At 50.3% G+C, this 21000-nt stretch overlaps 2 non-coding genes and 6 pseudogenes across 2 annotated transcripts; all 8 read left to right on the plus strand.

Moving 5' to 3' along the window:
• Positions 1 to 3807: 3807 nt before the first annotated feature.
• On the plus strand, positions 3808 to 3927 carry LOC141267514 (5S ribosomal RNA; annotated as a pseudogene).
• A 2198-nt stretch (positions 3928 to 6125) lies between these two features.
• LOC141269172 (5S ribosomal RNA) lies at positions 6126 to 6245 on the plus strand (annotated as a pseudogene).
• Positions 6246 to 7177: 932 nt separating this feature from the next.
• Positions 7178 to 7296, plus strand: LOC141268754 (5S ribosomal RNA; annotated as a pseudogene).
• A 620-nt stretch (positions 7297 to 7916) lies between these two features.
• On the plus strand, positions 7917 to 8036 carry LOC141268803 (5S ribosomal RNA; annotated as a pseudogene).
• A 930-nt stretch (positions 8037 to 8966) lies between these two features.
• On the plus strand, positions 8967 to 9085 carry LOC141267796 (5S ribosomal RNA; annotated as a pseudogene).
• Positions 9086 to 9706: 621 nt separating this feature from the next.
• LOC141269720 (5S ribosomal RNA) lies at positions 9707 to 9826 on the plus strand (annotated as a pseudogene).
• Positions 9827 to 18476: 8650 nt separating this feature from the next.
• On the plus strand, positions 18477 to 18595 carry LOC141266986 (5S ribosomal RNA). The gene has a single exon (XR_012321005.1). It is a non-coding gene; the product is annotated as a 5S ribosomal RNA (ribosomal RNA).
• A 621-nt stretch (positions 18596 to 19216) lies between these two features.
• Positions 19217 to 19336, plus strand: LOC141267152 (5S ribosomal RNA). The gene has a single exon (XR_012321166.1). It is a non-coding gene; the product is annotated as a 5S ribosomal RNA (ribosomal RNA).
• The last annotated feature ends 1664 nt before the right edge of the window (positions 19337 to 21000 follow it).

Genomic DNA, 21000 nt, shown 5'->3' on the forward strand with positions numbered 1-21000 from the left:
AGCTGCTGATTTACTCATCTGTCACCTTCACTCTGACATTCACAGATCTGTTCAACTCAAACATTCCACATATGAAGTTTCAGATATATATATATATATTTAACCCAAAATTGTTGTATCCCAATTTATTAATGCGCATTGCCATATCAATTGAATATCTTTATATTTCTTTGAATATTCCCCAAGTACATATTATATAATATGAGAGTAAGTCACTGGAATTTCAGACACTTGAAAAAACTCTTGTCTTAGATTCTTTTTTCACTGGCTGCCCGGTCTTAAGTTACATCAGTTGAAAATAGAATGAATGGGATACTATAGTATTAGCTCAAAGATCAAAGGCCGCAGCTGTCACACATCATGCTGTAAAGCTACTTTAATTTGCACGAACACTTCATGCACAGAAAATATTAGCAACACAAAAGAATTAATAAGTATTACATATATATTATAGTTCAACTAGATATATTGTTATTATTTTAAAATGTTATACACATAAAATCATGCAATTTTTTCACTTCCTGTGTGAATAAAGGAATAAATCCATTTTAGAGTTCTTTGATCAAATCCTGCTTTGGAATGAAAACTCTAAGGAAATATAAGAAAATAAAATTAAATATCAAATTCATACAGAAACAGAATTATTTAAATATCTTATACATATATTGGTTGGTTCTAATGTAATTCAAAATATTGCTACTTAAATGTATATATATGAAGTTCTAATTTATTAATTAATATATATATATATATTTTATAAACGTATATATAAATACAATTATACGCAATCTCTATTTAGACAAGTGTATATATATATATATATATATATATATATATATATATATATGAACTATTATAAACTATGTAACTACAATTTTACTGTATAAGATTATAAATAAATATTGAGACATTGTATTACATTTTGATACAACATTATAATTACAGTTTTTCCTTAGCCACTGCCTAAACCAAATCTTCTGTCTCTCTCAAATATCTCCAGGAACGCCCTATTTAGGAAAGACAGTTTTCTATCCTTCAAAACTTCAGAGAACTGCCTGTTCTTCTGTCCACATTCCATGACGTCACTGTGAGTTGGTCGTCTCACCTGTCTCTGTCCATCAGTTTCAGCCATTTTCCTTTTTAGAGAATCACAGTTCTGACTGAGAATTAACTCATTCTGTGGAGAGATGGATCTTTGCACTGGCTGATATGGCTTATAACATATATGATATCTTCTTCGTATTTGATAGAGTTCACTATGGGGATGACTCAGTCTAGGAGAGTTTGATACTGGCTTTTGGTAAGATTTTACCTTTCCTGGTTTTATAAATTTAGCTTGATTTATTTTCTTTTCACGATTCTCATGTTTTCTAACAAAATCCAGCATCTGCGCACATTCAAATAATGAATTTTTTTGTGATGCCATAACTTGGGAAACTGAATTTAGGAATTTGAATTTTTGTACAAAAGTTGTTATCATATGTTGTACTTTTCCATTTTTGATGAGAGCTTTGTACAACCGTTCAAATATGGACATGAATGTATATGTACATTCCTTCCTACCAATCCTTAGTTTCTGCAGATCTTCTATGTTGGGAAAATCCTTTGTGACACAATAAATCAAATATCTTAATCTGTCCGAATCATTTTCCCATCCATTAGGAGAGTCATTTTCACAGGGCATTAAATGTAAACGTCTGGACAATGTCACAGGAATCCATATTTTAAATAATTGATTCCTCTCCTCATTGGATAAATCAAACTTATCAGAGAAGCTCTCAAATGTCTCTGAATTTCTACAGGCATGGATTTTGACATCATATTTTGGCATGATTTTGTATAATTTCAGCAAATTTTTCCTCATTTTAATTTGGAGTTGAGCCTGGGTAATTCCAGAATTCTCTGATATTTTTAGTGGCTCTTGTACGTCTGTTCCTCCTACGTCACTCACGTCTCCTCCCACATCACCTAGTATATCGGTTTCTCGTATGTCAGTCATGTCTCCTCCCATGTCAGATTTCTGTATGTCCGTCTCTTGGTCAGACCCAAGGTCACCTTCAGTTACAGACACGTGTCTTACTTCTTGTTCATTTTCCACATTACAGTCAGAATCAGTATCACCGTCTGACACTTCTACACTATTTTCCTGCTTAGAAATCTCTAACACAAGACTATGAAAAAAATCTACCAAATGTAGAATATTTCTCAATTTCTGTTTGTCTCTATTTACCAATTTAGAAGTTAACTGTAAATTTTGCAATTCACATTCTTTGTATAAACTGAGCCACAAAACTTCTATGTCATCTCCTACATTAACTTTGAAATTAATATTACTTTGTTTAGCAAAACAAGAAATTATATCCATATTTTGCTTACCTTAAGATTCCTTGGCTTCTCTTTATCAGCACGTAATGTCTTCAGTTCGTCTGATTCTCTTCCTGTGTGATTCTGTTCCTTGTTAGTACCTCTGCTTCCTGTCTTTCCTCAGTCTGTAGGTCTTTTCTGCTTCTCGTGACAAACTAGTGAATTTACTGACACGTGAGCAACAGCTGTTCAGCTCGTCAGGACTCCCCCCCTGTTCACGGAAGAAATTCACTTACTTAATTTATAAAACAAAAAAACAGGACTGGCTGGCTCACCATTGTAAAATAATATTCTTCCTGTATTATTTTTTTCTACTGAGGACTTCTCAAAGTATCAATATCACGATATTCTTATAAAAAAATGTATCTATTTATTCTTGGATTGTCCATTAAAAAGAATCAGATTGCAGCAGGTACATACAATAATTAGTTATAAAGTAATTGTCCATTTGTCCATAATTAGCTTAATTGTTGAGATTCACCCATCTTTCCTTGGATCCTGGCTGGTAAATCATGAATTTGTCCAGCATGTGTCCAGGCCTACATGTCATCTGCTTCTCAGCATGAAGATTCTGTGTCTTGTGGGGTGGGCAGAGCAAGAGAGCCCCCCTTTCTGTACCATGGGCTTTTATAGCCAGTCGTATGGACACCTGTTCTACACATGGTAGTGAACCAAAAATACACACACAAATAGCGCATGTCAACTAGACACGATGGCTGAGGCATAGAACTCAGAAAAATGATTATCGATTAACATTCCAAATGAATTTCCATAATTAACCATTTAACAGAGACCTCCTGGGAATGCCAGGTGCTGTAGGCTTTTGCTTTTTCCTTCCTTCCACCAGCAGGGGGCACTCTCTTCTATGCCTTTTTTTCATTCCCTTTCACAAGTGCACACATTCATTCTCTTTTCTTTTTTTCATTTGCTTTCTCTCTTGCGCTATTTCATTTCTGCAAAATACCAGCATCCTTCTGATCACCGTGGGCCTCCAGCATTGTTGCTTATTAACTTTTAATACTAGGCTCCTTTTCACCAGGACCAGCGTCTCCCGGGTGGCTGGAGGCAACCACCGGTAACCCCAAGCAGAAGACCTTTGCAGGCAACATGACCCTCCCCCCTGAAGAGCAGCTCAAAGTCACTGGCAACCATCTCACCCTCTTCCTTCATTCACCCCTGAACGTCTCGCTCCGCCCCCAAGTTACGGGTCCAGCTTGCTCTTTCTGTCACATTACCGCGATGAAGGGTTTAGCCTGCAGGAGACCCAGCGCCGAGCCATTTTTGAAGACACCTGATGGGGCGGGTGAATCACAGCTAAATAAACCACACCTGTAGGGACGGCACAAACTTTGCATGGACCCTTCGGAGCCCGCCCCGTCACGGCCAGATTGCTCGCCACCAAGCGATCCTGAGAAAGGCTGGCCGGGCGATGGTTCGAGCAACTTCTACTGGCCATACCACCTTGGATACGCCCGATCTCATCTGATCTCGGAAGCAAAGCAGGGCTGGGCTCAGACAGTACTTGGATGGGAGACCTCCTGGGAACACCGGGTGCTGTAGACCATTCTGATGACGTTTTTACCTACTGCCCAGCTCGGCTAGCATGGAACGGCGCCTTGCCGGACACCGACCTTAAGTAACTTAGATGATGGAAGCCCCAAGGCCTCTGAGCCAGTTGGCAGCTGAGTACGCTACCCCGCCGCCTTCACGCAGGCCTGACACCGAGCCCCTTGGCACGGCTAGGAGTGCTTATTGACTCCGCAGCTCGCCGTGTGGAAATGATGGCATTAAAAGCACCCGGGGCCGTGAAGTGGCCAGGCTTTCAGCAGGTGCCCTGGGAAGGTTTTGGATGCCGGCCGCCTAGCGAGGGCCAGCAGAAGTAACATGTTTCTCTGCAAAGAAGCTTGTGTAACCAAGCCAGACGGCTGACAAAGAGCTAACCTCAGTGCAAGGAAGGCAAGGAAGGTGCGGAAGGAATTGGGGAGGGGGGGGTGATTCCTGCTAGGGCCCTGAAATCATAATACAGGCAGGAGAGTCTGACGCATGGTGACAGAGAGGTTGTAGGGGCAGATAGTGGGTGTTGTCACGTGCGAGCACGTGTGCATGCTGGCTTGTGTGTGAGAGTGCGCTTTCTAGGTGTGGCGCGCTGCAGACAGTCAAAGGGATTGTTCCCTTTCATTAAAAGTTAATCCCCGGCTGCAGGCTATTAGAAAGCAACTAACCGCGTTCTACTCACCCTACCCGGGTCTACCGGTGAGTCTCGCCTCTCCTCCCGGCCTGTGGCATTGGCCGTGAAGCTGACGTTCCGTCGACAGCGCTGCAGCTGATCAGTGAGCTCAGCGGCTCTGAGTGGGGCGTTGTGTCTACAAGACCTTTTAAGGAAGCCAGCAAAAAAATTGTAGAGAAGGGAAAGCACAAAAGGACCTGGTCTTGCTGAGCACTGGAAAGGGCAGCCGGCAGCCAGACGTCAAAGTAGAAAAGCAGCAAGTGAGAGGCTTGTCTCTGCCTACGGCCACACCACCCTGAACATGCCCGATCTCATCTGATCTCGGATGCTAAGCAGGGTCGGGCCTGGTTAGTACTTGGATTGGAGACTGTAAAATCATACTCTTCCTGTATTATTTTTATCTACTGAGGACTTCTCAAAGTATCAATATCACGATATTCTTATAAAAAAATGTATCTATTTATTCTTGGATTGTCCATTAAAAAGAATCAGATTGCAGCAGGTACATACAATAATTAGTTAGAAAGTAATTGTCCATTTGTCCATAATTAGCTTAATTGTTGAGATTCACCCATCTTTCCTTGGATCCTGGCTGGTAAATCATGTCTTTGTCCAGCATGTGTCCAGGCCTACATGTCATCTGCTTCTCAGCATGAAGATTCTGTGTCTTGTGGGGTGGGCAGAGCAAGAGAGCCCCCCCTTTCTGTACCATGGGCTTTTATAGCCAGTCGTATGGACACCTGTTCTACATATGGTAGTGAACCAAGAATACACACACAAATAGCGCATGTCAACTAGACACGATGGCTGAGGCATAGAACTCAGAAAAATGATTATCGATTAACATTCCAAATGAATTTCCATAATTAACCATTTAACAGAGACCGCCTGGGAATGCCAGGTGCTGTAGGCTTTTGCTTTTTCCTTCCTTCCACCAGCAGGGGGCACTCTCTTCTATGCCTTTTTTCCATTCCCTTTTACAAGTGCACACATTCATTCTCTTTTCTTTTTTTCATTTGCTTTCTCTCTTGCGCTATTTCTTCTCTGCAAAATACCAGCATCCTTCTGATCACCGTGGGTCTCCAGCATTGTTGCTTCTTTACTTTTAATACTAGGCTCCTTTTCACCAGGACCAGCGTCTCCCAAGTGGCTGGAGGCAACCACCGGTAACCTCAAGCAGAAGACCTTTGCAGGCAACACGACCCTCCCCCCTGAAGAGCAGCTCAAAGTCACTGGCAACCATCTCACCCTCTTCCTTCATTCACCCCTGGACGTCTCGCTCCGCCCCCAAGTTACGGGTCCAGCTTGCTCTTTCTGTCACATTACCGCGGTGAAGGGTTTAGCCTGCAGGAGACCCTGCGCCGAGACATTTTTGAAGACACCTGATGCGGCGGGTGAATCACTGCTAAACAAACCACACCTGTAGGGACGGCACAGCCTTTGCATGGACCCTTCGGAGCCCGCCCCGTCACGGCCAGATTGCTCGCCACCAAGCGATCCTGAGAAAGGCTGGCCGGGCGATGGATCGAGCAGCGTCTACTGGCCATACCACCTTGGATACGCCCGATCTCGTCTGATCTTGGAAGCAAAGCAGCGCTGGGTTCGGACAGTACTTGGATGGGAGACCTCCTCGGAACACCGGGTGCTGTAGACCATTTTGATGACGTTTTGCCCTACTGCCCAGCTCGGCTAGCATGGAACGGCGCCTTGCCGGACACCGTCCTTAAGTAACTTAGATGATGGAAGCCCCAAGGCCTCTGAGCCAGTTGGCAGCTAAGTACGCTTCCCCGCTGCCTTCACGCAGGTCTGACACCGAGTTCTTTACCACGGCTAGGAGTGCTTATTGACTCCGCAGCTCGCCGTGTGGAAATGATGGCGTTAAAAGCACCCGGGGCCGTGAAGGGGCCAGGCTTTCAGCAGGTGCCCAGGGAAGGTTTTGGATGCCGGCCGCCTAGCGAGGGCCAGCAGAAGTAACATGTTTCTCTGCAAAGAAGCTTGTGTAACCAAGCCAGACGTTTGACAAAGAGCTAACCTCAGGGCAAGGAAGGTGCGGAAGGAATTGGGGAGGGGGGGGTGATTCCTGCTAGGGCCCTGAAATCATAAAACAGGTTGGAGAGTCTGACGCATGGTGACGGAGAGGATGTAGGGGCAGATAGGGGGTGTTGTCACGTGCGAGCACGTGTGCATGCTGGCTTGTGTGTGAGAGTGCGCTTCCTAGGTGTGGCGCGCTGCAGACAGTCAAAGGGATTGTTCCCTTTCATTAAAAGTTAATCCCCGGCTGCAGGCTATTAGAAAGCAATTAACCACGCTCTACTCACCCTACCCGGGTCTACCGGTGAGTCTCGCCTCTGATCCCGGCATGTGGCATTGGCCGTGAAGCTGACGTTCCGTCGACAGCACTTCAGCCGATCAGTGAGCTCAGCGGCTCTGAGTGGGGCCTTCTGTCTACAAGACCTTTTAAGGAAGCCAGCAAAAAAATTGAAGAGAAGGGAACGCACAAAAGGACCTGGTCTTGCTGAACGCTGGAAAGGGCATCCGGAAGCCAGCCTTCAAAGAAGAAAAGCAGCAAGTGAGAGGCTGGTCTGTGCCTACGGTCAAACCACCCTGAACACGCCTGATCTTGTCTTATCTCAGAAGCTAAGCAGGTTTGGGACTGGTTAGTACTTGGATGGGAGACTGCCTGGGAATACCAGGTGCTGTAGGCTTTTGCCTTTTCCTTCTTTCCACCAGCAGGGGGCACTCTCTTCTATGCCTTTTTTCCATCCCCTTTCACAAGTGCACACATTCAATCTCTTTTCTTTTTTTTATTTGCTTTCTCTCTTGCGCTATTTCATCTCTGCAAAATACCAGCATCCTTCTGATCACCGTGGGCCTCCAGCATTGTTTCTTCTTTACTTTTAATACTAGGCTCCTTTTCACCAGGACCAGCGTCTCCCAAGTGGCTGAGGCAACCACCGGTAACCCCAAGCAGAAGACCTTTGCAGGCAACACGACCCTCCCCCCTGAAGAGCAGCTCAAAGTCACTGGCAACCATCTCACCCTCTTTCTTCATTCACCCCTGGACGTCTCGCTCCGCCCCCAGGTTACGGATCCAGCTTGCTCTTTCTGTCACATTACCGCGATGAAGGGTTTAGCCTGCAGGAGACCCTGCGCCGAGACATTTTTGAAGACACCTGATGTGGCAGGTGAATCACTGCTAAACAAACCACACCTGTAGGGACGGCACAGCCTTTGCATGGACCCTTCGGAGCCCGCCCCGTCACGGCCAGATTGCTCGCCACCAAGCGATCCTGAGAAAGGCTGGCCGGGCGATGGATCGAGCGGCGTCTACTGGCCATACCACCTTGGATACGCCTGATCTCATCTGATCTCGAAAGCAAAGCAGGGCTGGGCTCGGACAGTGCTTGGATGGCAGACCTCCTGGGAACACCGGGTGCTGTAGACCATTTTGATGACGTTTTGCCCTAATGCCCAGCTCGGCTAGCATGGAACGTCGCTTTGCCGGACATCGACCTTAAGTAACTTAGATGATGGAAGCCCCAAGGCCTCTGAGCCAGTTGGCAGCTAAGTACACTGCCACGCAGGCCTGACACCGAGCTCCTTGCCACGGCTAGGAGAGCTTATTGACTCCGCAGCTCGCCGTGTGGAAATGATGGCGTTAAAAGCACCCGGGGCCGTGAAGGGGCCAGGCTTTCAGCAGGTTCCCAGGGAAGGTTTTGGATGCCGGCCGCCTAGCGAGGGCCAGCAGAAGTAACATGTTTCTCTGCAAAGAAGCTTGTATAACCAAGCCAGACGGCTGACAAAGAGCTAACCTCAGTGCAAGGTAGGCAAGGAAGGTGCAGAAGGAATTGGGGAGGGGGGGGTGATTCCTGCTAGGGCCCTGAAATCATAAAACAGGCAGGAGAGTCTGACGCATGGTGACGGAGAGGTTGTAGGGGCAGATAGGGGGTGTTGTCACATGCGAGCACGTGTGCATGCTGGCTTGTGTGTGAGAGTGCGCTTCCTAGGTGTGGCGCGCTGCAGACAGTGAAAGGGATTGTTCCCTTTCATTAAAAGTTAATCCCCGGCTGCAGGCTTTTAGAAAGCAACTAACCGCACTCTTCTCACCCTACCCGGGTCTACCGGTGAGTCTCGCCTCTGCTCCCGGCCTGTGGCATTGGCGGTGAAGCCGACGTTCCGTCGACAGCGCTGCACCCGATCAGTGAGCTCAGCGGCTCTGAGTGGGGCGTTGTGTCTACAAGACCTTTTAAGGAAGCCAGCAAAAAAATTGAAGAGAAGGGAAAGCACAAAAGGACCTGGTCTTGCTGAGCACTGGAAACGGCAGCTGGCAGCCAGACTTCAAAGTAGAAAAGAAGCAAGAGAGAGATTTGTCTCTGCCTACGGCCACACCACCTTGAACACGCCCAATCTTGTCAGATCTCAGAAGCTAAGCAGGGTTGGGCCTGGTTAGTACTTGGATGGGAGACCACCTGGGAATACAAGGTGCTGTAGGCATTTGCTTTTTCCTTCCTTCCACCAGCAGGGGGCACTCTCTTCTATGCCTTTTTTCCATTCCCTTTCACAAGTGCACACATTCATTCTCTTTTCTTTTTTTCATTTGCTTTCTCTCTTGCGCTATTTCATCTCTGCAAAATACCAGCATCCTTCTGATCACCGTGGGCCTCCAGCATTGTTGCTTCTTTACTTTTAATACTAGGCTCCTTTTCACCAGGACCAGCGTCTCCCGTGTGGCTGGAGGCAACAACCGGTAACCCCAAGAAGAAGACCTTTGCAGGCAACACGACCCTCCCCCCTGAAGAGCAGCTCAAAGTCACTGGCAACCATCTCACCCTCTTCCTTCATACACCCCTGGACGTCTCGCTCCGCCCCCAAGTTACGGGTCCAGCTTGCTCTTTCTGTCACATTACCGCGATGAAGGGTTTAGCCAGCAGGAGACACAGCGCCAAGACATTTTTGAAGACACCTGATGCGGCGGGTGAATCACTGCTAAACAAACACCACCTGTAGGGACGGCACAGCCTTTGCATGGACCCTTCGGAGCCCGCCCCGTCACGGCCAGATTGCTCGCCATCAAGCGATGCTGAGAAAGGCTGGCCGGGCGATGGATCGAGCAGCATCTACTGGCCATACCACCTTGGATACGCCCGATGTTGTCTGATCTTGGAAGCTAAGCAGGGTTGGGCCTGGTTGTTACTTGGTTGGGAGACCACCTGGGAACACCGGGTGCTGTAGACCATTTTGATGACGTTTTGCCCTACTGCCCAGCTCGGCTAGCATGGAACGCCGCCTTGCCGGACACCGACCTTAAGTAACTTAGATGATGGAAGCCCCAAGGCCTCTGAGCCAGTTGGCAGCTAAGTATGCTATCCCGCCGCCTTCACGCAGGCCTGACACCGAGCTCCTTGTCACGGCTAGGAGTGCTTATTGACTCCGCAGCTCGCCGTGTTGAAATGATGGCGTTAAAAGCACCCGGTGCCGTGAAGGGGCCAGGCTTTCAGCAGGTGCCCAGGGAAGGTTTTGGATGCCGGCCGCCTAGCGAGGGCCAGCAGAAGTAACATGTATCTCTGCAAAGAAGCTTGTGTAACCAAGCCAGACAGCTGCCAAAGAGCTAACCTCAGTGCAAGGAAGGCAAGGAAGGTGCAGAAGGAATTGGGGAGGGGGGGGGTGATTCCTGATAGGGCCCTGAAATCATAAAACAGGCAGGAGAGTCTGATGCATATGACTCGCCCCCTGGGCCGTGGGGCACTCGGATCCGGGCAATAGGGAGACGATGGGGGTAGTAGTGGCGACCCGGTTCCGTGGCTCAGGGTGGTCAGGCCAATGGTAGTCTGCTACGTTCTGCTAATAATGTCCGACTACGCCACCCGTGGATTGCGGTTATTAGGAACCGCTGCTGCATGCAGACCGCTGGGGCTGATGAGGTGTGCAGCTAGGGTAGTGTGACTCCCCACGGGAAGAGTGCGGCCCCATGGCAGTATAATGGATGGTGGGAGTGATGGTAGTGAGAATCCCAGTGCTGATAGTGCGGGAGGAGCAAGGAGCACACAGACAACAAGTTGCAGTCCAGGGTCCTAACTACAACAGGTAAACTCACCCATAAACAGTCCCGGCTAGGAGGGGACCTGGACGTCTGAGAGCAATGGGGAAATTGGCCCTGGTCAGGGTGAGGGTGTAGGCCTACCGTGCTTTCTGCGCTCCTTCTGGCTATCTCCTCCTGATAGGGTAACAGCCCACGTTTCCGAGCTTTCCGTGTATTCTCGCCTGTATGGCCTGCGACGTGGGTTCCTTTCTTCTCCCAGCCTTGTACGGCTTTACTGGTCTCTTCAGTTGTGGCAGGGCCTCCAGGCTTCTTAGGCCAAGGAATGTACAGTCCCTTGCGGACTGGTTCTCTGCTGGGGGATGTGGAATCCTTCCAGCCTCAGACACCAAAGTCTGGTAAAATTAAGTCTTTTCTCTGCCAAGACAGACTCTCTTCGCCTCTTGTCTCTGGCTTGTGGCTCTCCTCCTGCCACACTTCCTCTTAGGTGCAATCAACTTTCTGTACCTGCTCCACTCTGGGACATGTCTCAGAGCTGAGACAGGCAATCCAGTTCTCTCTAACCCTGCCCCCAGCACCAGCTTTTATAGGGGCAGCCTGCTCCCCCTACTGGCCTGAGACAGGAGGCATTGCATGCTAATGTTCCCCTGACCAGAGAACCTCCCCCTTGCTCTCAGACACAGCTTTAATACATTTTGTGGCATCCAGGCCAGGGTGACACATTCCCCCCTAGTGAAATTTAGTACTCCGGGACTAAACAATAAACAAGACAATATGCATAACAATAAAACATTAATAGACAGACGACGCACAAATTGAGTTCTTAAGGTCACAGTGTGGCCTGTGACCGGGTGTCCATATCACCAATACAACGGGAGCCTTAACCAGGTGGGGGTCTGTCCTACCCCAAGTCCTTCACAGTCTTAGTTCATTCCTGGGTTAGGCTCAGAATGCAGTCCATACAAGGTCCCGGTTATAAAAAGTCCATAACCTGTGAGTCCTTACGGTAGCTGCAAGAAACTGAAACACACTATTAATAAACATGCAGGTAACTTGGCAAACATTTCAACATTTGGCAACAGGGTTATTTACAATCTTAGTACACTCTATATTCTCCAGCGAGCGGGTATCTGCCCCTTTGTGCTCCTGGTTGACCTCCTTAACCCACTGTCTGGTGGTGGACCAACCTGGCTTTCCCCACTAGCGTTAGGGGTACAGCTACCAACTGGGTGTACAGGTAGGGCAGGCAGCTGTCTGCGGGTTCTTTGGCTTACCGCAGGCATGGCAGGCTCACTGTCAGCAGAGGGTTGACTCTCCTGGGCTGCTGGTACAGGCTCTTCTGCCTCTGGAACTGCTGGCTCCTCTTCACCTTCCGGCTCTGGTGTTGGTTGTTGCTGGGCCGGTTGCAGGAAATGCAGGACGGGTACCACTATGGCATCATTTATGCGAGTCCAGGACTGAGGGAACTCTCCGAGAATGGTGCTGATCATTTCTTCCTTGTCCTCTGCGGGTTCAAGGTCACTCTGATCCTCTTCTGCACTACGGAGTTGCTCGGGGCACCTTTTGAGGTGGTCTCTGGAGACGACACTAGTGGTTTCTCCTCCGTCCTTGGTGATTACGCACACCTTTGGGTTGTCGTGGTCAGACTGCAGTACGGTGTAGGGTTCCCTTTCCCACTGGTCGTCCAACTTATGTAGCCTTCTTTTTCGCTTTAGGACTTGCTCACCAGGTTCTAGGGGACCAGCAGGGGCGTGTTGATTGAAGAGTCTTTCTTGCTTCTCTCTCACCTGGGCCAGGCTCTTCTCCACACTCTCCTGTACTTTCTTGTACTGCAGTTGCCTTTCCGTATCCCAGTCCGCATCCGGGGAGGTGTCCTCAGGTATTAGGACTCCCATCTCCAGGTCTACGGGCAGCTTACCCGGTCTGGCTCGCATCAGGTAAGCCGGGGTGCAGTTGGTAGCATTCACCGGGATATTGTTGTATAGGTCTATCAGGTCCGGCAGTTTTTCTGGCCACAGGCTGCCTTCCTCCAGGGGCAATGTCTTCAGGAGATCAATGACTATATTGTTCATCTTCTCACACATCCCGTTGGTTTGTGGATGGTAAGGCGTTGTCCGAATTTTCTTACAGCCATAGAGGTTGCAGAACTCCTGGAAGATTTCAGCCTCGAACGCTGGACCCTGGTCTGTCAGGACCTGTTCCGGATACCCATGTGGACGGCAGAAGTATTGCTGGAAGGCTCTGGCCGCTGTTTGGGCTGTCAAGTCCTTTACCGGGACCACCACTAGAAAACGGGAATAGTGGTCTACGATTGTCAGGGCATAGATGTATCCTGACTGGCTGGGAGCCAATTTGACATGGTCCAGAGCTACCAGCTCAAGAGGCTGCGTGGTGACGATGGGCCTCAAGGGTGTCTTCTGGCTGGTGCGGTCCTTCCTCCTCAGGTGACAAGGGCCACAGTCTCTGCACCATTTTTCTACAGCTCCTCTCATGCCGACCCAAAAGAACCTTCCTCTTAGTAGGAACTCCAGTTTCTTCCAACCGAAGTGTCCCGCTCTGTCATGGAAAGCCCCCAGGACCATAGCTGCATCTCACCTTGGGACCACGACTTGCCAGGTCAGCTCGTGCGTCCGGTGGTTGACAATCCTTCTGCACAACTTGCCTTCGTAGAGGAACAGCTTGCTCTTCTCCTTCCTTAGCTGCTTGGCTTCCTCTGGGGCATATGATCACGAAGTCATAGTTGGAGAGACGGGCCATCCACCGCTGTTCCAGGGCACCCAGTCTTGCATTGTCCAGGTGTGTCAACGGGTTGTTGTCCGTGTACACGGTGAACTTTGCGGAGGCCAGGTAATGCTTGAAGCGTTCCGTCATGGCCCACACCACCGCCAAGAAATCTAGCTTGAAGGAGCTGTAATTCTCCGGGTTCCTCTCGGTGGGCCTCAGCTTCCGACTGGCGTATGCGATCACCCGTTCTCTGCCCTGTTGGTTTTGGGACAGTACGGCTCCCAGTCCCACATTACTGGCATCTGTGTGGAGAATGAAAGGCTGGCCGTAATCAGGGTAGGCCAGGATCTCATCCCCCATGAGGGCCATCTTTAGCTGGCGGAAGGACTCCTCTTCCGGTTTATCCCACTTGAAGGGTGGCTTTTGACTTCGGGACTTAGACTGTCCGATCAGGAGGTCCTGCATAGGAGCTGCCATCTTAGTGAACCCGGGGATGAACCTTCAGTAGTAGCCTACCAACCCGAGAAACTGTCTCACCTCTTTGATGTTCGAGGGGCTTGGCCAGCTCTTGATTGCCGTGACTTTGTCAGGGTCGGGGGCCACTCCTTCCGCGCTTACCACGTGCCCTAGGTACTGGACCTTTGCTTTCAGCAGGTGACACTTCCATGGTTTCACCTTCAGGCCATAGCCTGCCAGGGCTTCGAACACCTCGGCCAGGTGCTTTAGATCGTCCTCGTAGGTCTTCGAATAGACGATCACGTCGTCCAGGTAAAGGAGGACCGTATTGAAGTTTCGGTGCCCTAGACAGCATTCCATCAGCCGCTGGAAGGTCCCTGGTGCGTTGCAGAGCCCGAAAGGCATACAGTTGAACTCGCTCAGTCCCATCGGGGTGGTGAAAGCGGTCTTCTCCTTGTCAGCCTCTGCCACAAGAACCTGCCAGTACCCGCTAGTAAGGTCCAAAGTAGAAAAGAAGTTAGCAGATTTTAGTGCGGCTAAAGACTCCTCTATTCTAGGCAGCGGGTATGCGTCTTTGTGGGTGATACGGTTGAATCGTCTATAGTCCACGCACATTCTCATGGTGCCGTCTTTCTTTTTCACCAGAACCAAGGGGGCTGCCCAGGGGCTACAGCTATCTCTAATGACCCCAGCTTCCTTCATCTCTCTTAGCATGCCCTTGGCGTTCTGATAATGTGCAGGGGGTACAGGCCTGTGTCTCTCTTTTATTGGTAGGTGGCTCCCTGTGGGGATGTGGTGTTCTATCCCCTTTACTCTGCCGAAGTCCAGCGGGTGCTTACTAAAGACTCTCTCGTACTCCTGTACCACCCGATAGACTCCTTGTTTTTGGTGCAGGGGAGTGGAGTCAGCACCCACATGGAGTTTCTGGCACCAGTCCTCCTTTTGTTTCTGGGAGCCATTACCCTCCGCCTGAGGAGATGGAGGCAAGGGTTCCACGGCCCTGATAGCTTGGTGTTCGACAACAAACAGTTTGGCGAGTGTAGCGTACCTGGGTAAGTGTACTTCCCTCTCCCCAATGTTGAGGATGCGGACGGCCAGCCTCCCATGACGGACATCAACCACCCCCCGGGCTGTCAAAATGGTGGGCCTGCTTTCTGAGTACACGGGTTCTACCATGGCTTGGTAGTCTCTACCTCTCAACCCGATTGCAGTCCGACACCAGATCATCATTTCACTTTTGGGAGGCATGGAAATGGGGAATGGGTCACTCAGTCTTACGCTACCGATCTCACCACCAGACAGTTCTACCTGCTGCCGTCTCATCAGGGCTTTTATCTCCTTGTTGAGGACCCTCTGTTGGCTGGAACTAGCATTCACCGCCACCTGTTGTAGAATTACAATTACCTCTGAAAGACAATTTTCAATTATGTTAGTACCCACAGTTATTTTAGGGTGACTTTCATGACCGTCAATGTCCACAATAATCACTCCCTGTGCCGGCAGTTCAACTTTACCAATTTTAATGGTCATCTCCTTGAACCCCATCTGCGGCACGGGTAAGCCATTTCTGGCGATGATGCTCAAGTTACTGTCTGGATACCGTGTGATATCAGCATCAGTCCAATACTGCTTAAAAAGTACATAAGGGATTGTGGTTACTTGCGACCCAGTATCCAGCAAGGCGCTCATGGGGATACCGTCCAGCACCACGGGTAAAAACCGGGTGCCCCCCAACGTACTTATCACGCCAATTATAAGGGCCTGGTGATCTTATGCCTGGGGGTCGGCCCTCTGCCCCAGGTTGGACCCGTTTAAATTACAGTACCTGGAAATGTGTCCGGGCTGGTTGCATTGACGGCAAATGGGCTGTCCATCCTCTGCGTAGCGGTCTGTGGGCCTCACTCGGAATGACGGGATCCTCCTCTGTCGACGCCACGGGACATCCTCCGGACTTGAAGCCAGCTCGATGGGTCTTGATGGGTCCACTTGCAACGCCTGGACGGTTCTGGTCAACGCCACGACGCTCCTGGTTAGCTCCTGGACTTGGTGGTGCAGGCCTTTCGACGGGGCTTGGTTCAGGGCCTGTGCATCAGCCTCCACGGAGTCCATAGAGGAGGGCGCCGCCTCCTGGTGGTAGGTGATAGCAGGGCGCGGGGGTTTATAGCGCCACTGGTTGCAGATTCATGGAGCACCCTTATGGCCCTGTCCTTAAATTAGGCAAAGGTCAGGTCGGGGTTCTGAAAGAACATGAGGCGCAGTTGGGCCCTGTGGGCGCTAGACAGCAGACCTTCTATGAATTGTTCTGTTAGCAGCCTATCGGTATCCTGCACACTGCCAGGGTCAGTTTGTTGAATAGCCCTCAAGGCTTCCTGCAGATTTAGGGCATAGTCTCTAATGCTGTCCTGTGCCCGCTGCCTACATCCATAGAACCTCATTTTAATCTCAGTGGAGGTACGTGTATCAAAGGTACCCCGCAGCCGGGCCAGGATACCCTTCACAGTCCTTTTCTCCTCAGTGGGCCATGATTTTACCTCCCTTTGGGCTGCGCCAGTTAACTGCCCTGTCAATATGCTGACCTTCTGCTCCTCTGTCAGGGGGTAAACCTAGAACAAACTGTATAGTCTTTCCTTAAAGTCAGTTAGGGCATGGGGCTCCCCTGAGTATTTGGGCAGCCAGGCCGCTCCAGGGATGTAGGGCAGGGAAAAGGGCATCACTGCTGCTGCAGCTGCGTTGGTGGTAGTGGGCGCCTCTGTGTCTGACATCTTCCTCCCACCTAGTTAAGCGTGGCCTACCTTCCGGCGATCCTCTTCTGTAGGCCGCGGCTCCGCTGCTGCTGCTATGGACGAGGACCTGGCGTCGCGTCCTGATGACGTCAGCGTCGCTCTCTCTCCCTTCCAGGACCTTGCGCAGCGTCGGAGCGTGGGGCGGAGCTTCGGATCTCGCGCGGTTTTGACGTCCACGCCCCTCTTCTTCCCGCGCGGCGTCCTGAAGATGGCGTCCGATGGCGGGAAGCAGCTGCGGATGGCGGGAAGAAGGCAGAAGACGGCGGGAAACGGTCCAAGATGGCATCCGATGGCGGTAATCGGCTCCGGATGGCGGGAAACTTCGCCACAGGTAAGTTTACAAAAGTCTTTTTCAGGCACGCAGTACCCGGTGGTTGCGGGCACGAAATCCTGCCGACTATGCCAAAGCTGACTCGCCCCCTGGGCCGTGGGGCACTCGGATCCGGGCAATAGGGAGACGATGGGGGTAGTAGTGGGGACCCGGTTCCGTGGCTCAGGGTAGTCAGGCCAATGGTAGTCTGCTACGCTCTGCTGATATTGTCCGACTACGCCACCCGTGGATTGCGGTTATTAGGAACCACCGCTGCATGCAGACCGCTGGGGCTGATGAGGTGTGCAGCTAGGGTAGTGTGACTCCCCACGGGAAGAGTGCGGCCCCAGCGCAGTATAATGGATGGTGGGAGTGATGGTAGTGAGAATCCCAGTGCTGATAGTGCGGGAGGAGCAAGGAGCACACAGACAACAAGTTGCAGTCCAGGGTCTTTACTACAACAGGTAAACTGACCCATAAACAGTCCCGGCTAGGAGGGGACCTGGACGTCTGAGAGCAACGGGGAAATTGGCCCTGGTCAGGGTGAGGGTGTAGGCCTACTGTGCTTCCTGCGCTCCTTCTGGCTATCTCCTCCTGATAGGGTAACAGCCCATGTTTCCGAGCTTTCCGTGTATTCTCGCCTGTATGGCCTGCGACGTGGATTCCTTTCTGCTCCCAGCCTTGTACGACTTTACTGGTCCCTTCGGTTGTGGCAGGGCCTCCAGGCTTCTTAGGCCAAGGAATGTACAGTCCCTTGCGGACTGGTTCTCTGCTGGGGGATGTGGAATCCTTCCAGCCTCAGACACCAAAGTCTGGTAAAATTAAGTCTTTTCTCTGCCAAGACAGGTTCTCTTTGCCTCTTGTCTCTGGCTTGTGGCTCTCCTCCTGCCACACTTCCTCTTAGGTGCAATCAACTTTCTGTCCCTGCTCCACTCTGGGACACGTCTCAGAGCTGAGACAGGCAATCCAGTTCTCTCTAACCCTGCCCCCAGCACCAGCTTTTATAGGGGCAGCCTGCTCCCCATACTGGCCTGAGACAGGAGGCATTGCATGCTAATGTTCCCCTGACCAGAGAACCTCCCCCTTGCTCTCAGACACAGCTTTAATACATTTTGTGGCATCCAGGCCAGGGTGACACACATGGTGACGGAGAGGTTGTAGGGGCAGCGTGTGCATGCTGGCTTGTGTGTGAGAGTGCGCTTCCTAGGTGTGGCGCGCTGCAGACAGTCAAAGGGATTGTTCTCTTTCATTAAAAGTTAATCCCCGGCTGCAGCCTATTAGAAAGCAACTAACGGCGCTCTACTCACCCTACCCGGGAATACCAGTGAGTCTCGCCTCTGCTCCCGGCCTGTGGCATTGGCCGTGAAGCTGACGTTCCGTCGACAGCGCTGCAGCCGATCAGTGAGCTCAGTGGCTCTGAGTGGGGCGTTGTGTCTACAAGACCTTTTAAGGAAGCCAGCAAAAAAATTGAAGAGAAGGGAAAGCACAAAAGGACCTGGTCTTGCTGAGCACTGGAAAGGGCAGCCGGCAGCCAGACGTCAAAGTAGAAAAGCAGCAAGTGAGAGGCTAGTCCCCGCCTACGGCCACACCACCCTGAACACGCCCAATCTCGTCTGATCTCAAATGCTAAGCAGGGTTGGGCCTGGTTAGTACTTGGATGGGAGACCACCTGGGAATACCAGGTGCTGTAGGCTTTTGCTTTTTCCTTCATTCCACCAGCAGGGGGCACTCTCTTCTATGCCTTTTTTCCATTCCCTTTCACAAGTGCACACATTCATTCTCTTTTCGTTTTTCCATTTGCTTTCTCTCTTGCGCTATTTCATCTCTGCAAAATACCAGCATCCTTCTGATCACCGTGGGCCTCCAGCATTGTTGCTTCTTTACTTTTAATACTAGGCTCCTTTTCACCAGGACCAGCGTCTTCCCCGTGGCTGGAGGCAACCACCGGTAACCCCAAGCAGAAGACCTTTGCAGGCAACACGACCCTCCCCCCTGAAGAGCAGCTCAAAGTCACAGCCAACCATCTCACCCTCTTCCTTCATTCACCCCTGGACGTCTCGCTCCGCCCCCAAGTTACGGGTCCAGCTTGCTCTTTCTGTCACATTACCGCGATGAAGGGTTTAGCCTGCAGGAGACCCTGCGCCGAGACATTTTTGAAGACACCTGATGCGGCGGGTGAATCACTGCTAAACAAACCACACCTGTAGGGACGGCACAGACTTTGCATGGACCCTTCAGAGCCCGCCCCGTCACGGCCAGATTGCTCGCCACCAAGCGATCCTAAGAAAGGCTGGCCGGGCGATGGATTGAGCAGCATCTACTGGCCATACCACCTTGGATACGCCTGATCTCATCTGATCTCGGAAGCAAAGCAGGGCTGGGCTTGGACAGTACTTGGATGGGAGACCTCCTGGGAATACCGGGTGCTGTAGACCATTTTGATGACGTTTTTACCTACGCCCAGCTCGACTAGCATGGAACGGCGCCTTGCCGGACACCGACCCAAAGTAACTTAGATGATGGAAGCCCCAAGGCCTCTGAGCCAGTTGGCAGCTAAGTACGCTACCCAGCCATCTTCACGCAGGCCTGACACCGAGCTCCTTTCCATGGCTAGGAGTGCTTATTGACTCCGCAGCTCGCCGTGTGGAAATGATGGCGTTAAAAGAACCCGGTGCCGTGAAGTGGCCAGGCTTTCAGCAGGTGCCCAGGGAAGGCTTTGGATGCCGGCCCCCTAGCGAGGGCCAGCAGAAGTAACATGTTTCTCTGCAAAGAAGCTTGTGTAACCAAGCCAGACGGCTGACAAAGAGCTAACCTCAGGGCAAGGAAGGCAAGGAAGGTGCGGAATGAATTGGGGAGGGGGGTGGTGATTCCTGCTAGGGCCCTGAAATCATAAAACAGGCAGGAGAGTCTGACGCATGGTGACGGAGAGGTTGTAGGGGCAGATAGGGGGTGTTGTCACGTGCGAGCACGTGTGCATGCTGGCTTGTGTGTGAGAGTGCGCTTCCTAGGTGTGGCGCGCTGCAGACAGTCAAAGGGATTGTTCCCTTTCATTAAAAGTTAATCCCCGGCTGCAGCCTATTAGAAAGCAACTAACCGCGCTCTATTCACCCTACCCGGATCTAGCGGTGAGTCTCGCCTCTGCTCCCGGCCTGTGGCATTGGCCGTGAAGCTGACGTTCGGTCGACAGCGCTGCAGCCGATCAGTGAGCTCAGCGGCTCTGAGTGGGGCGTTGTGTCTACAAGACCTTTTAAGGAAGCCAGCAAAAAAATTGAAGAGAAGGGAAAGCACAAAAGGACCTGGTCTTGCTGAGCACTGGAAAGGGCAGCCGGCAGCCAGACGTCAAAGTAGAAAAGCAGCAAGTGAGAGACTTGTCTCTGCCTACGGCCACACCACCCTGAACACGCCCGATCTCATCTGATCTCGGAAGCTAAGCAGGGTTGGGCCTGGTTAGTACTTGGATGGGAGACTGTAAAATAATACTCTTCCTGTATTATTTTTTTCTACTGAGGACTTCTCAAAGTATCAATATCACGATATTCTTATAAAAAAATGTATCTATTTATTCTTGGATTGTCCATTAAAAAGAATCAGATTGCAGCAGGTACATACAATAATTAGTTATAAAGTAATTGTCCATTTGTCCATAATTAGCTTAATTGTTGAGATTCACCCTTCTTTCCTTGGATCCTGGCTGGTAAATCATGTCTTTGTCCAGCATGTGTCCAGGCCTACATGTCATCTGCTTCTCAGCATGAAGATTCTGTGTCTTGTGGGGTGGGCACAGCAAGAGAGCCCCCCCTTTCTGTACCATGGGCTTTTATAGCCAGTCGTATGGACACCTGTTCTACATATGGTAGTGAACCAAAAATACACACACAAATAGCGCATGTCAACTAGACACGATGGCTGAGGCATAGAACTCAGAAAAATGATTATCGATTAACATTCCAAATGAATTTCCATAATTAACCATTTAACATTTCCCCCTTTTTTGAGAATAAAAGGACTTTAACTGAAATTTCTCAAAAGAAGATACATTCATCAATCATTTTTTGTTTCCTTCTTCCTTGGCAATATCATTAAATTTCCATAATAATAA

This window comes from Phyllobates terribilis, unplaced genomic scaffold (assembly GCF_046119375.1).
Source record: "Phyllobates terribilis strain yellow unplaced genomic scaffold, ASM4611937v1 Scaffold_4__5_contigs__length_816908805, whole genome shotgun sequence".
Classification (NCBI taxonomy): Eukaryota; Metazoa; Chordata; class Amphibia; order Anura; family Dendrobatidae; genus Phyllobates; species Phyllobates terribilis.